The 16,586-nt window shown below is 32.9% G+C and overlaps 1 protein-coding gene across 1 annotated transcript in view; it reads left to right on the top strand.

Moving 5' to 3' along the window:
* Positions 1-16,586, top strand: part of Nos (Nitric oxide synthase) — a 588,325-nt gene that overhangs the window by 53,481 nt on the left and 518,258 nt on the right. Inside the window, exon 2 of the mRNA XM_072542783.1 lies at positions 14,700-14,776. The gene's annotated coding sequence lies outside the window, so the exon portion shown is untranslated. The remainder of the gene's footprint in view (positions 1-14,699; positions 14,777-16,586) is intronic.

Here is a 16,586-nt window from a genome sequence, read left to right as displayed (position 1 = left end):
TAATATGTAGTTAATTGTTTGTTGTTTATTTTATTATTTGTCTGTCATACTAAATATAATATATCGTCACATCAATCAAATACACTGCCACAAAATGATCAAATCTTACTCAAAGAGTCGCATCAGTTTTTTTTTAGGAACCGGCTGTACATTTACAACCAATTACTCAAGCACAATTATAACCCATAGTGTTACCTGGGAACTTTTGTTTAAAAAATCTCTAAAGAATATCTTAGTTATGCAGAAGCTCTGCGGACAACACGGAGATCATCAGTAGCTACTTTGGTACTCAGTTCGTGGACTTATACACTTCACCCAACTTGATACCACAATCCATTTAATAACTGAAAGGAATCATGTCTTCACCAATAGAATTGCTGTTGCTAAGCCATCATAGTCCTACCGAAATTCTGCCGTCAACGTGCTTCACTCAGAAAGTTGTAAAAACATTTCATTAACTAGACTATATTTGTTTGTTCATTGCTGAACGTAGGACTCGACTTCAAAAAATATTGTTCTGAAGCTATTTTCTTTTCAATTTTTATTTAAACGATCTCCGAAGTGAAAATTAAAACGTCAATAAACGTACTTTAACCTTTAATTGTGGCTTATTCTCATTTAAATAGTAATTACTTCAAAAAATAATTAACATCCTGCAATTATTAATACACAGAGACATCGCGGAAGTCAACTCATCTCAAAAAATGCAATATTCTGAATGTGAATAAATTAGTAATTAGTTTAAATATTACAAAAATTAGTTGGCTTTACTCATTGGTGTCATCTGTACAAAAAAAAAGAACTTACCTTTGAAATATTGGTGTATTAATTCTAGTAAACAGTAGAATAGTAGAGTTGTACCTGCACATCGCGACGCCCGGTGCCGAGGTTTGAAAATGACGAAACCGATAAATTAAAGATGATTAATGTACACTAAATGTACTAGCCAGTTTGACAATGAGATTTTACTGAATAGAAGAAAATAATATCTCTTATAGTAGAGAAGCTAGAATATACCATTAAATAAGATCATATTATATTACGGTAAAAAAATATTAAATATAAAATATGAAAATAAAGACTAAATACTTTCCCAAATATACGTAAACAACTGTTTGTTGTTTGTTTGTTTATTTTATTATTTGTCTGGCATAATAAATATCATCGAGTTAGAATGTATGGGGAAGCTATGAGCATATTAACGTGTGTATTAAAAACGGCGTAGGTAGGCGTGGCTATCGATGATACCAATATGACGGTGGGATCATGGCCGGACTCAATAATATTAAAACTACTATAAAAATATGACTAGTTATTCAGAAGATTTAATCATAATCTAAAAAATTGCAATACATTTTTAATAAACTATGATTTATTTATCCCGCGGTAAACACTAAAAACACGATATATTATACATAAAGATAAATTAATACAGTCAAATACTATTAATTTATTCTCTGAAGTACGGGCCATTACTTTGTTTACATATTTGTATACTAACCTGTAGAACGTTATTCCTGAAGATTTTTTATTAACATTGCTTCTGCTACTGCAACTACGTTGAGAACAAGAAACCATTATTATGCACTATCACAATATATTATTACAGTTTCTATAAAAGTATTATAAAACTAAAAATATTCGAAAAACAACAAACGTGAACAAACATATACAATCTGTTAAAAGTGTCAAAACAATCTTAACAATATGGCCGAAGTGAGGTCGTTTTTAGTCACGTGATGCCCTCTCCATAGATTCTAACTCGATGATAAAATAAATATAATATAATGTCAGACCAATCAAATACACTGCTCAAAATGATCAAATCTTGGAAGTCTCAGGAATTTTTTAAAGTTAAAAACAATTTTTCGGCTTATTTTTAGTATTTAGCATTTGCAAAGAAGTTATAAACAATAGGATGATGATCTTTAAACCATTACCTTTTTTGTTCAGAGCTCTTTCTCGATAAAAAGTTTTAAATCTTTAAGATATTTATAAGATATATAAAGTGCTGGGAAGACACAGTAAGCAGCGACGCACAAGCACTTTTAGGAGTCCGTGTATGGAGAAGAGCAGCCACAGACAGACAAGGGTGGAGGCAAAAAATAAAGGAGGCCAAGGCTCATTTTGGGCTGTAGTGCCGTAGAAGAAGAAGAAGAAGAATTATAATAATCAAAACCATCAGTATTGCGAGTAAAAAATACCAAAAAAATCAGGCTACAGCAAATTGGATTCGGTATATGTAAAAAAATGTATTTTCTCGGCTTCTAATGAAGCAATTTGCTTCATTAGAAGCCGAGCAAATACAGAAGTAAATTGGAGAAGCCTTCATAAATAGATTAAATTATTTATACTCCAGTAATAGGGTTCATACCTATTTTTCTATACGTTCTGTTTCTCTCCATTGTCCATCTGTTACACTTTAAAATTGTGTGAGCAGCAGTATCAGAGTACTCACAGTATAGGCATTAATCTATATCTGTCTTTCTGAATCAATTAAAATATGCCCTAAAATACCAATATTCTGTGAGCACTTGCGTCATAAAGTAATCCAGTCGCCTGTGACCACAGTCCACTCAGTCCCTTAATCTCGCGGTCAGCATCTTGGTCCACTGTGCCGCATCTTCTGTGTTGTTCCACTCTTCTTGCCATCTTTCTATTAGTATTTCCCTCTATTTTTTTATGGCTGCTGTCAAATATTCTCTTCTCTTATATGTCTCCTTTCTACTGCTAACACATATAGAGGAACACAACCCGTGATAGTCCACAACATACAGTTCTGTAGGATGTGACTGACTAAACGGCTAAAACTTAAGTAAAAACATATTTTTGTTAATAATTTTATGGCAGCTGTATTGTATATTATGGAATTTTAGAGATTTAATGCATATTGAAAAAAAAAATTAAATTAATATTGCAAAAAACAGATTTAAACGAAAAAAATTAAATATTTTAGATATGGTAAAATAAGAGTCTGAATAACTAATGTCTTAGTTTTTCCAACAAATTTCAACAACAGTTTTTTTTTATTTAACCGATAATGTATTTGACCCCCAAACCCATTCCGCTAACCATCGGCCGAAAAACTTTCAGTAAAATTTTCGAGTACGGCAAAAACAAAAGCAAAAAATGCATTTAGTTTAGCAGCAGGATGTTCGGTTTCCCAGTTAAATTGAATACTAGTTTTTTACTCAAATACTCCTCGGATCACCGTCTCTTCTGGTTGTAACGTTTAAATCGAAATCATCCGTCGATGTTTTTGAATTCTCATCCCCTATTTCGATGTTTGCAGTATACAAAAAGAAAGATATTTAGCTAAAACGGTTGTTTTAAATTGTTAATGGTTTGTTAGAAAAAGAAATTACGTACAAATTATTTGAACTAAATTTAATTTTAAGTGAGAAATTATTTTGCGTTAAAGATTGGGGATTGATTTATGTTACAGGGTTGTTCTTGCTATTAAAATATTATTTTTTATTTATTAAATATATATGATTGGTTTAATCATTGTTTTATTTGCTACCAGCTAAGCAATCATTGTTTAATTCATAGTTTAAGACAAGACGAATTAACACTTGAGAAACTGAGCTAGGCGAAGCATAGACGATAAGCTCCCATAGTTGATTGAGGTAATAATAGTATTTCAATTCTCTTTGGTACTCTTATCGTTATAAGATAGAAAATATAAGAGATCAGTGATGATTATGTACCTTTTCTAGCAATGGTTCTCAATTTTGTAAAAAAATGTAAACAATATAAAACATGTATTGATAACAAAGTGATTGGAGAATAACAGGGAGGTTTTAGATCAGGAAGAACAACTACTGATCAAATAAGTATGTTAAAATTAATAAAAAATAATAGCTATGAACCAAACTTAGGATTACTATGCTATTTACTGATTTTAAACAAGCATATGACTCCCTAAATCGAACGATGCTATATGAGGTCATGAGAACATTAGAAATACCAGAAATGCTTATAAGGCTAGTGTCAATGACTGATTGACGCTTAAGAATATGATGAATGGGAAAACAATGAAAGGAAGCTTTTTAAGACAGTGAATACTGTCTGTACAGTCACTGTGAATAGAAGTTTAAAACAAGGAAATCCTCTATCAACGGATTTATTCAACCTAGTGTTAGAACAAATCGTAAGAAGATCAAATATGAGTACAAACAGGACTATTTTCAATAGTAGGAAATAGTGCATAGCGTACGCGGATGATGTAGTGATACTAGCGAGAATAAAAAAACAATTAGAAAAAGTTTTCCAGAAATTTGAAGAAGAAGCAAAAGAAAATAATAACAAATATATCAAAATGAAAGAAGCAGAGACTGTCTATAGTTTTGAAAAAGTGTTAGAATTTAAATACTTAGGAGTAATCATAACGAACACAAGAAAAGAAGAAAAAGAGATAAACAAAACATTAATGAAGGGAAGCAGAGCGATAGGGTCAATAAATTCATTACTAAAAGCAAAAAATGTGTCAAAAACAGCTAAACTGCGAGTCTACGAGACAGTAAGCAGATCCACAGTGATGTATGCCAGTGAAAAGTAGTTTATGAACCAGCAGGAAAAAAAAGAAAGTAGAGATCTGGGAAAGAAAGGAGCTCAGAAAAATATTCGGAGGAATAAAGACGACAGAGAATATTTTGGAGAAGACGAACGAATAAAGAAATAATGAGGATGTATGTAAAACCATTCTTCTGGAAATCTGTCTGTAAATCCACCTTCTCATTCTGCCTTATCTTATTGCTTGCTCCTGAGCACCCTGCCCCCCTTAGAGTCGCCTTTCTTCTTGTTACTTTCTCTCTAATGTTCTCCTCGCATATCTCTGAACTGCTCTTGACCAATCTGACGAACTAAGCATCTGCTCAGCCAGTTCCGTGACTGATTGCACCCTACTTCCTAGCTCGATCTAAAGCAGGCTCCTCTTATCTATTTAGCTATCGCATACCGATATAGTGGGTGAGAGAGTGTACGATATTTCACAAATCTGTAAGGATATGCCCTGAATCAACCATGTCCTGTGAGCATCTGCGTCAGAAAGTAGTTCAAACGCCGATGCCCGCCGATACCCTTCTTATCTCGTCCCATTCCTCTTGTCAACACTTTTATGGATCTCACACTTTCTTCTTTTTTTACACCCTCAACCGACTCTTTCCGTCTGCTTGAGTGAGCTGTTTTCTGTACGCCTTTGTTAAAACTGCAGTAGTCCAGACAAACGCTGCGTAGAGGACGATCGATTGCACAACAGAATAAAAGGTCATTTTCCTCTGAGGAAGTGTTTTGAGCCTAAGAACTCATGTATGATTAACTAATGTAGATATTTAAACTTTTCAACTGATTCAATTAATTTGTCATTTACTAATTTGTTTATGTTTGGAGTATTCTTTTTCGTGATTGTCATATTTTTCACCCTCGCTTACTACTTTGTTCAGCAGATTTGTAGTGTTTCTTTGTTGCCGGAATTAATACCTTTTCATCTGCATGCTTTTTTATGTACTTTTTGATTCACACTATAGATATTATATTATATGACACGCAGTATATATACAGCATTTTCAATATTCCAAGTTAATGCAAGTTATTAACATAGACACCAAACGTTACTTCACTCACTTTTTTTATTTCTTTTTTAACATTAAACAACAGCGTACCTGTTCAATACCTAGTTATGTGAGAAAAGCCACATGGACTAATCGATCTACCTACTTATACCTAACGAGATTTATGCGCTTAATCTTTCCCTAGTGTCAGAACATAACTCTTATAAGGCTTGTAAGGGAGGATGGTTCTGTGGATAAGATTTGTCTTTTACCCGAATCTTTAAATGCGAAACGCGTTGTCGCATGTACATATAAATTTTATATCGGCATGATATTGTTAATAAAATATTTTTATCGTACGAAATTCGTAATTATAAATTAGAAAAATACCACAACAAGTCAGTAACATATCGAGGATACATCATTTATGTGTTTTGAATAACATACATATAAAATCAGAATTTGTTGTTTATTGAGAGTAAACTAAATGTAAGACCTAACACTTACCATGTTGTTTAACACTTACCATTTTTCCTGTTTTTTTCCTTATCATTTACTGTAAAGAAATATTTTGCCTACCTCATAGGGTATAATTATAGGGGGTTTGAAAACTTGGGACAGAAACTACTGGGGTGGAGATAGGGCAAGCAAAATAAACGAAACCGTGCGAAGGGCACTCAGGGTTTGTTTGGAAAGCTGGGTCGTGGATAAGTTGAATGGTAAGGGGTCGGATTGAGGCAACTACAAAACAAATTTGAAACAAATGGATACTTACATAAATCTCCTGGACAAAAGGGCAAATAAACACAACAAGAAAGATCTCTAGCTCTAAAGGACGCCGCTTCGAAGAATCCTTGCTGGGTAAAGGAAAAAAGGCTCTTCTTTCCTAAAATAAAGAACACAAACAGGGGTTAGGAGATTTTTCTAAAATAAACAAAATGGTTCAGAGAGATAAATTAAACATTTATTGTGTCTCACCACAAACAGTTACAAATACAGATAATACATAAAGACTATATTAATATAGTCACAAAAGTAAATATAAAAGTAACAAAGAAAAACTTACATGTGTCCTGTTCGTTTACAAGTGAGAATTGCAACAAAACTTACAAATGTTATTGGGGTATTAACTGTGGCAAATAAAAAATTATTACCAGTAAAGAATTATCTTTTTAAATAATAACATCAATTATTATTTTTTTAAAAACATGTCTATCTTTACTTTAAAATTTAAACACAGAAAAAGTTACCTGAACCTCACTAAATCTCACTCTGCACAATGTCTGGGGTCAGGAACTGGATACATTGAAAACTCTAGAGAAAACAGAAATACACTAAGATTATTCTTTGATATTTTAACAAATACGAGGGGATTTCAATACATAACCAAAGAATTTTCAAATGCTATGTTACTATGAAATTTTGCTGTCATTGTGGCATGTGGTTATCTTTTTAAAGACGAATCACGTTCTATGATTTTTCAGACAAATATTGTCAAGTTAAAGTTAATTTTATGTTATTGAATTTTATAGTAAAGTCGTCCCATGAACGCAACTCAGCAATATTGACAATATCATTTTAAAGTCTTTCACTTTAAAATGTATAATATATGTCTGAATTATCAATACAATTTTTTAGTATTACACAAATACTAACAACGGCACAGATCACAATGGCTGTGCGCTGTTGAAGGCGTAGCTTCCACTACTGTAGGCACTATCAGGAACGGTTTGGTAGGTCCAATGGATCAAATCGCTTTAATCTCTTTGCTTGGTGGTTGTGAAGAAGATTGTATGCCAGGGTGTTAGAATGCACGCACAACCTGTTTTGATGTTGTTTAGAAATTCTTTTGCACTCTTCAGAGACTGTTAGTACCTGCAGATATCTATCTAAGGCGTCATTCTGGATATATCAAAGGGCATTAGCGATTGTTCTTAGAGTTTTAGATTGATATCTTTGTATTTTCATAACATTAGATTTGCTAGCTGATCCCCAGAGCTGCAAACCATATGACCAAACGAGTTTTATTATAACTTTGTATATTAGCAGCTTGTTATCGATTGATAGTTGTGAGTTTTTTCCCAACATCCAGGTAAGGTTTTCTGTATAAAATTTTTAGTGGTAGTGTTTTCGTCCATATATGTTTGGTCCAGTTAAAACCATTCATTAGTTTTGTTTAGATGCAGTTGCAGTATCTCTAATGCTATTAATGGATTACTATAAGATGTTAGGAAAGCAGTATCATCTGCAAATGTTGCAAGCATAAGGTTATTGCTTGTCACCAGGCCACCAGACATGATGGGATAGAGTTTTGTGTAGGCTTCACTATAACTAGATATCTTCTTTCTGTAAGGTATGATTTAGACAGTTTGAAATAAGTGTAAGGTAGATTTTTCTTTAACTTGTACAAAAGTCTTGTGTGCCACACCTTGTCTAAAGCTTGAGAGGCATCTAAAAAGGCTGTAGTACAGTATTTCTTGTCTTCGAGACTAGTTCTTATTGTTTTTTATAATCTGTGAACTTGTTCTATCGTAGCGTGTTGGTTACAAAATCCGAATTGATGGTCATGTATTTTTGACCTTTTTGTCCAATATTGGTTTGATTTTTCTCAACAGATGTTTTTCAAAAACCTTAGAAATGACTGGGAGTAAACCAATCGGTCGGTATGAGTTGACATCTTTTGGATTTTTGAATGCGTATAATCTGTGCCACTTTCCATTTCAAAGGAAGGTCATGCAGACTTAACATAGCATTGAAGATTATTGTAACTATTTTGTAGCAATCATGGGTTAGTTTTGGAAGGGCCTCAACTGTAATAAGATCGTATCCCGGCGCTTTGTTGGGTTTTATCTCATTTTTTATTATATGTTCTACTTCTTTAATGTTAAATTAAGAGATTGGTAGTTTTATTTGGTATAAAGCGTCAAGAAAAGAATGGAGTGGTTCTTCTTGTTCTACAGGCACTTCTCTGGTCAATGGACTAAATACTTTCTAAAGATGTTCTGCGAATGTCTCGGATTTTTAAAAGGAGGTATGGCGTCGTGCGACCCTTAAATAAATAAAGAATAGTTTGTATCTTTGAACGGCATCAGATTTTCTATATAAGTTTGGATTTTCTTTTTTTTTTTTTTTTTTCTTTTTTTAATAGATTTTGAAGTCTTCTGGTAATTCTTTTTAGGTTTGCTTTATTTTTATTGTTTGTTATAATAATTATAAATAATTGAAAAAAATATTTACTTTCGGGTTTAATTTGAAATAAATGTTTTGTTATTAAACTTGTTTTAATTTAGAAAATCTCATGTTATCTCAATAAAATTGAACGTCTTCATCTACAATGAATAGTTTTTTACAATATTGAAATGAATAAAAAAATTAGCTTTTTTGCTCAAATGTTAATAAAGAAACCATGATTGAGTTAACATCTCGATACCCACGAGATGGTATGCATTTTCTATTGACCCCAGATATTCCAGTTGAAAAATACCGCCATGTCTTTTTAGATTTTTAAATGCTTTATTTCCTGGGGTATTACTCTAATACTGGCACAATCTGCAGCAGAATTTTAATTATAGAATTTAACTCACTAGTAAAACATCCAAGCAATACCATTTGAGATTACCACCTTATCACCCGGATCTTAATTCAATTGAGCTTGTTTGGACACTTTTAAACTATATGTGTTGGAAATAAGATGTTAAAAGTCCATGAAGACGTCTGGTATAGCAGGCTGCTTAAAATGGAATAGAAGTGCACTAAAAATGTTAAATTTGCCTTATAGCGGCAATAAATGCGATTTGAGCATGAGAGGTGAATCCGCCAGAGAATATCTTAAAAGTTTATCTCATGTCAGATCAAATCGAATAGAAGAACTGATTCATCCAGACTTATAGAGCCATCAATCCATCAAACTATACAAGGTACAAATTATTTTTAAATTTTTATAGGTTGTTGTAAAGTAGTTATATTACCTTATTGTCATATGTGAATAAAATTGGATTTATTATAATAAAAAATTAATTATTAAAACATAAAATATTCACTATTTTATAATTTATACATTATTCAAATCTGAAAGGTAAGGAGAAGTGATTAAATTGATTAAAATCTCTTTGATATATTACCGCAAATGTGTACTTTTTGAGGTAGAATCGTCATTGTATTTTTAACAAAATTCAAACGTGAAAGAATTTATTTAACAAGTTAAGCCACCGTATTGAAAATTTTAATGTCTTCAGTGGCCGATCACTTTTTTTTAAATAGTATTTTTATTATTTTCTTCAACTTTCAAATCCAAATCAGACACTCTAAAATGCGAATTTTAATTAAAATTTCATTTTTTAAAATGTGAGTCCAGGTTGGAGTTTTGTGGCCAATAGCAAGATTTTGATCACAAAATACCTATATGAGAGTCAGACGTGGCACCACGCCTTGATTTATTTATTCCTGATGATAACGTGTCGGCAAATATGACAAGCTAAGCGCCGTCACGCGGCTTGCGTTCTTCTTGTCAGTACTTAGATTAGAGCGGTACAATGCAGTCGTACGAGAAAGAGCAACAAAAACTAGAAAAAAAATATTGACAAGAAATTCTGTCAGATAAAGAATCGGATGAGTTTGGCAACACGTATCTTTCGGACGAGTACCAACCAACTGATTCTAGTGAGAGTGAAAATGAATCGAGTACTCCGAAACAGAATAAAAAAGAAAACATGTGTCCAGAAATACCAAACCCTTGGGACAAGATGTATCGGCGTCCACCAGTAAAGAAAAAGAATATACGAATTTCGGAGAACATGTTGCTGCTGATATAGAATCTGTCATTCGCCAACATTCAGTGACAAAAAATTAAATTAGTATTAATTACTATTTAACTGGGAATAAGCCACAATTAAAGGTTAAAATACGTTTATTGACGTTTCAATTTCCACTTCGGAAATCGTTCTCGAAATACAAACATTAGTAAATTAAACAAATTGTGTTTTTGTTACTTAGTGAAAAATTCTTCTAATAATTTAATTTTATCTGACTCATCTATATTGACAATTCAGACATACATTATACATTTTAAAGTAGACGACTTTAAAATGATATTGCCAATATTGTTGAGTTGCGTTCCTGGGACGACTTTACTTATAAGATAGTTCATTCGATTACATGAAATCAATATTTCTGACGGATATTCTCAAGTTAAAGTTGATTTCATGTAATCGAATGAACTATCTTATAAGTAAAGTCGTCCCAGGAACGCAACTCAACAATATTGGCAATATCATTTTAAAGTCGTCTACTTTAAAATGTATAATGTATGTCTGAATTGTCAATATAGATGAGTCAGATAAAATTAAATTATTAGAAGAATTTTTCAGTAAGTAACAAAAACAAAATTTGTTTAATTTACTAATGTTTGTATTTTGAGAACGATTTCCGAAGTGGAAATTGAAACGTCAATAAACGTATTTTAACCTTTAATTGTGGCTTATTCCCAGTTAAATAGTAATTAATTTAAAATGCCACAAGAAAATAGCTTCAGAACAATATTAAATTAGTACTTTGGATACAATTTTGATATAATGTTATTACGTTTTATTTTATGAAAATAAAGCTTATTTTGCCTAAAATGTGTTCTTACTATAAATATATAACAAAAAAATATATAATTACGCAATTGTTACTTATAAATATTATGGGCCATGTGAGTCCTCGTTCACATCTCAGAAGCACAGGCCAAGTATGTTTTCTAGACCATCTGGTCAGGCTCGAAAAGTCCCCGTGTATTTTAAATGAGTTCGAGAAGCCGCTGTTTAGCTACGCAGCATTTTCTGACGACCTAGCTCGTGAGTCCACGTCGCCATCACGTGGCCCGTATATACCTTTTATGTGTGAGTCCATGTTGGCCTCGCATGACATTCTCATTTCACAATTATTAACTAACAATTTTGTATTTTATAAGTTTTATGTAAATAATTTATTTAGTATACCAATTTTTTACTATTAAAGATCGAGCCCTCAGCCTCGTTAAAATTTCAGTTAGGATAAGATGAATTTGTTCTTTAAATATATAGACTAAAATTGGCTTTTTGTTTAACTTGAAAATTATCAGCACGGATGAATTTATATTTTCAGAAAGTCAATTTACAAAAATTATTTATTTACTGCTTAGAAGGAAATTAAAGTTTAGCTTTTCGCTCTTAAAATCAAATTGTTGAAAACGGTTGAAATATGGGATCGAGTAATTTTATTATACACAAGGAGTCTCCAGGCTTTCGTACACGATTTTTTTTAGACAGTTAAAATCGTAGCAATCTTTGTATGATTATTTCTAATGCAGGGTTTGATAATTTAAATTTAAACTTGACAAAGACAATTGAAATACAAACACATAAAAAAAGTAATTTATTTTTTATATATAAAATTTTTTTAGAGTAGAGCCGTAGAAAATTTTTGTTTTTTTTTTTGGTAATGTTAGAATTTCTGCTTCAGTTGTAACTGGTTCAGGTATCTTACTACTCACTATCATATTCAGAGATAATGCAGCTGATGATGACTAAGACAACTGCACAAAACGCGATATAATGTAATTATTGTAAAAACCAGCAGAGTAGTTAACAATGTAAAATTTATAGCCTAAGAAAGCATACATCATGTGGATTAAATTATACAGCAACGTGCTTTATAATAAAATAACAAAAGAAAATAAAAGAAAAATTTATAAAACAATAATAAAAAGTATTGGGTTGTTTGGGAAATTAATCAAAGAAACAAAATCAAAAATTAAGGCCATGGAAATTGACTATTGACGATGTTGTCGGCAGGCACACTAGACTTGATAGGGTGAGGAACGTAGACATTAGAGGAAAAATGGAAATTGACCTAGACCTAATAGATACTACCAAAGCCAAAAGACTTAACTGGTATTGACACCTGCAGAGAATACCTAAAAATAAATGGCCAAAAAAAAAGAAAGCGATGTAGACCAAGACGGTCATGGAGAGAAGATGTCTAAAATGAAATGAACGCTAGAGATTTAAAAACCGAAGATTGCTTCGACAGAAAACGCTGAAAATAAGGCTGCAAGAAACGGTGGTAGCTACAGAAGACTCGTCTATTATATATAGGTGCTGTATCTAATACGCAAATGAAGGAAATTACTAGGTAGTTTAGAACCAAGCATAAAAAAAGATTGAGAGATCTGGGTGCCAAGCTAGATAAGAACGTATGGGATCAGAGGTATTAAGGACCGTAAAGGTTACTTAAGAAATGTTTTCATCAGGCAATGGGTATGGAACACTAAAGCTTAGCAAGCAACAAATCAAAAATTAAGGCCATGGAAAAGGACTATTGACGATGTTGCCGGCACACGAAACTTGACAGTTAAGGCGAGGTTAAGGAATGTAGACATTAGGAGAGAAATAAAAATTGATCTAGACATAATAGATACTATCGAAGCCAAATCACTAAACTGGCATGGACACCTGCAAAGAATACCTGACAATGGATGGCCAAAGAGATAAAAAAATAGACTTCCACGAGAAGAACACGAGGTAAAATAGACTTTCACGAGAAGAACACGAGGTAAAATAGACTTCCACGAGAAGAACACGAGGTATACCAAGACGGTCATGAAGAGAAGATGTCGAATATGCAATGACCGCCAGATATTTAAAAACCGAAGATTGCTTCGACAGCAGCTGTTGACATAAAGGAACTTAACAGTTAGATTCGAACCAAGCAAATAAGATACTAAAGAGAACTGAGTGCCAAGCTGGATAAGAAAGTATGGGATCAGGGGTATTAAGGATCGTATGTATCACAGTGTCCCGAGTGTCCACAGTATAGGCATTTATCTATGTCACCTTTCCGAACCGAGAGAGGTAGGCCCTAAAACACCCGTGTCCTGTGTGCACCTGCGTTAGGAAATAATCCATTTCCCACAGTCCACCCAATCTCTATGTTCGAGATCAGTATTTTCGTTCACTCTGCCACATCCGCCGTGTTATTCCATTCTTCTTGCCATCTTTCAATTGACCTTTTTCTTTCCTGTCTTTTCTCGGCAATAGTAAGGTTTGGGCCTCTTCTCTCATAGAACTCTTTCCTTTCCACCGCCAAAACATGCAACGAAATACATCCAGTTATGGTCCACAAGGCTGCCGCAGACACAGTCCTGTAGGCGCATGCCACTCGTAACACACTTCTTCTGTCCACTCGTGTCATAAGCCTCCTATAGACCGTTATCTCTACCGCCTCGCTCCAGACTGGTGCCGCGTAGAGGACGATCGACTGTACAACACCGTGTAAGAACCTCCTCCTTTCGGATTTGGGTCCCCCCATGTTGGGCATCACCCTCCCCAGCCGCACTATTCGCATCCTTGCGGGCCACCTCTCGCACGTTCTCCCCCCATTTTCCATTCTGGTGCAATGTCACTTCTAAGTACTTTACTTGTTTCTTGGGTGTAAGACGTGCTTCCACACATTGCAATTCAACACTTTGCCGTTTCCTTTTCCCCTTCAGAATGATGGCCTCGGTTTTCTTTACCGCAAGTTTCAGTCCGTGCTGCGGCATAAGTAATCTAAATAAGAATATTTTAAGATAATAAATGAGCACAGCGATTAAAGAGTTAGGACGTCTGTTATCTTGAAAGTACGATTATAGAAGCACGGTTACAATGCGGAAATCTTCGCAAAATACATTATTGATAAAATGCGTTAGGCTTTCATAGCCATCGTCTAACTTGTTAAACTGTTTGTTCTAGCTATTAGGCCGACTAACAGTCAGTTTCAGCTTACAAGCGAAGCATTAACATGTCCAGAAGATGCCAACCCCTAGTGTTGGCGAAACTTCGAGAACTAATCTCAGAAGCAACGGCCTAACAGCCCGAACAAACAGTTTAACAAACAAACATTATTGTTTGTATCTTGAGAACGATTTCTGAAGTGGATATTGAAACGTCAATAAACTTATTTTAACCTTCAATTGTGGCTTATTCCCATTAAAATAGTAATTATTTTAAAATGCTACAAGAAACTCACTTCAGAACAATATTTTGAAAGTTTTTGTTACTACGTATGTTATGTTTGTTTTCTTTGAAGTCAGCTGTCTTTTTAATGCTTTTTATAAATGTATTTATTTTGCTTTTTTTTAATTTTCAGTTTTTATCCTTAAGTTGCCTTACCAGTGCCTTATATTATCAAATATAAATCTATAGTGGATATAGCTAAAGTATCAGGTTAGTAATTATTTTTTTATTATTAATTAAGAATACAAAAGTCTTTCAATGATTCATACATAAGAGATGATTAAAATTTATGAAAACCAAAATTTACTTTACTGAAATTTCCACCTATTTCATTTATCAAGAAAATAAACAACAAAAAACAACAATTAATAAATTTTATAACTAAATGACTCAGTGATTTTTGTACATAATATCTCTGAATGGTATTTATATTCATAGAAGCCAATTGTAAATATAAAACCTAAATATCAAACAGAATTTATTAACATATCAAAAAACAGAAATATAGTTCAGGAAATGAAGCTCGAAAAAAGTTAAAACCTCGCAATTTTTTCGTCCTGCATGGATTGAGTTGAAATTTTAACATAAGGTAGGTGATAGCCCAAGGACCAAAATCTATATCGAACCGAAGTGCGCTCAAGGGTTTTAGGGGTGAAAACTACCCCTAATAGTCAAAAATTATAAAATAACATATAAAACCTGAATATGGGTAAGATTTGGTTTGAATTAGTTAAGTAATGATTATTTTATACTTTTGAATAGAGTTCCATCATATTTCAATCCTTAAAAAGCAACCCTTGTTACAGATTAATGTAAAAAAATTACTAATTCTAAAAAAATGATTCCGCCTTGGATCGATTTGGATAAAAATTTGGATTTAAGCTCAACTCACCCTCTGCTTTATAGTTTATGTCATGCCGATGAACCCTGATTGTTCTTAGGGGTGAAAACTACCCCTAATTTTCAAAAATTGTAAAATAACATTAAAAATCTTAAGATGAGTGAAATTTGGTTTGGATTAGTTAAATAGTGATTTTTTTATACTTTAAAATACAATTTCATAAATTTTCAACCCCTAAAAATCAATTGTTATGTGTGCTATAGGTGAAAACAATTTTTTGCCAAAATTTTGCAACTTTTCAACTTTTGAAAATCACCCTTCACAACATTGCAGTTTTTATAAACTAATTTAATAGATATAAATTGAAAAAAGTAGAATTAAATACAAAAAAATTTATCAACATAAAAAGGCACCATATATTCTTATACATTTACATAAATAGTTGAAAATATTTACATTTATAGGTAAAAAAATTATAATATTAATTTTATTCGTCATCAATTACATCTTCATCGTGATCTATGTCATCCTCATCTTCTTCAATTATTGGTGGACTATTATTGCACCCTTCACCTGAGCACCCAGAACAAGTAGAGTTAGAGTATAAACCAACTTTTCTGCACTCACATGAAACGCCGCATCCTTTTTTGCATTGGCAAAAAATAATTTTCAAAAGTTCATCGGGTGCAGGTTGTTTTTTCATGCGTACGGGTAATAACAAACCATCTTTGGAATACCATCCCCAATCTGTTGCTCTGATATTTTCATTGCCAAGCCACTGTTGAATTTGGTAATAGCATCTTTTTGAATGCTCATCTAAGGCATCAATAGTGGGCAGAAGGGACGATGATAGCTTAACCGCACAGTTTTTCGTTGTAGCTTTGATGAACTGTTCGTACCGCATCTGCTCGAGAAAAGCTATCAAATCTTTTATTTTTTTTTAACTTGGTAAGCTGCGTGTCTTTAACAGTTCCGTACAACATTATTGCACAGTATCTGCCAGCATCTAAAATATCTTCAAGCTTAGCAGTACCCTGTAAAAAATTTCGGCATGTTCCATGTCCGGTCTTTTTTGAAGAATATCAAAAAAAATTTTTTAACCTTTATTGTAAAAAGCAGATACAGTATCACAGCTAGTAAAAGCATGGGAGAAAGCTATTAATTTTGAACTATCTAGGT

Source organism: Diabrotica undecimpunctata, chromosome 9 (genome assembly GCF_040954645.1).
Source record: "Diabrotica undecimpunctata isolate CICGRU chromosome 9, icDiaUnde3, whole genome shotgun sequence".
NCBI lineage: Eukaryota > Metazoa > Arthropoda > Insecta > Coleoptera > Chrysomelidae > Diabrotica > Diabrotica undecimpunctata.
The sequence above is the reverse complement of the archived record's forward strand: the minus strand, read 5'-3'. Positions and strand labels throughout refer to the sequence as shown.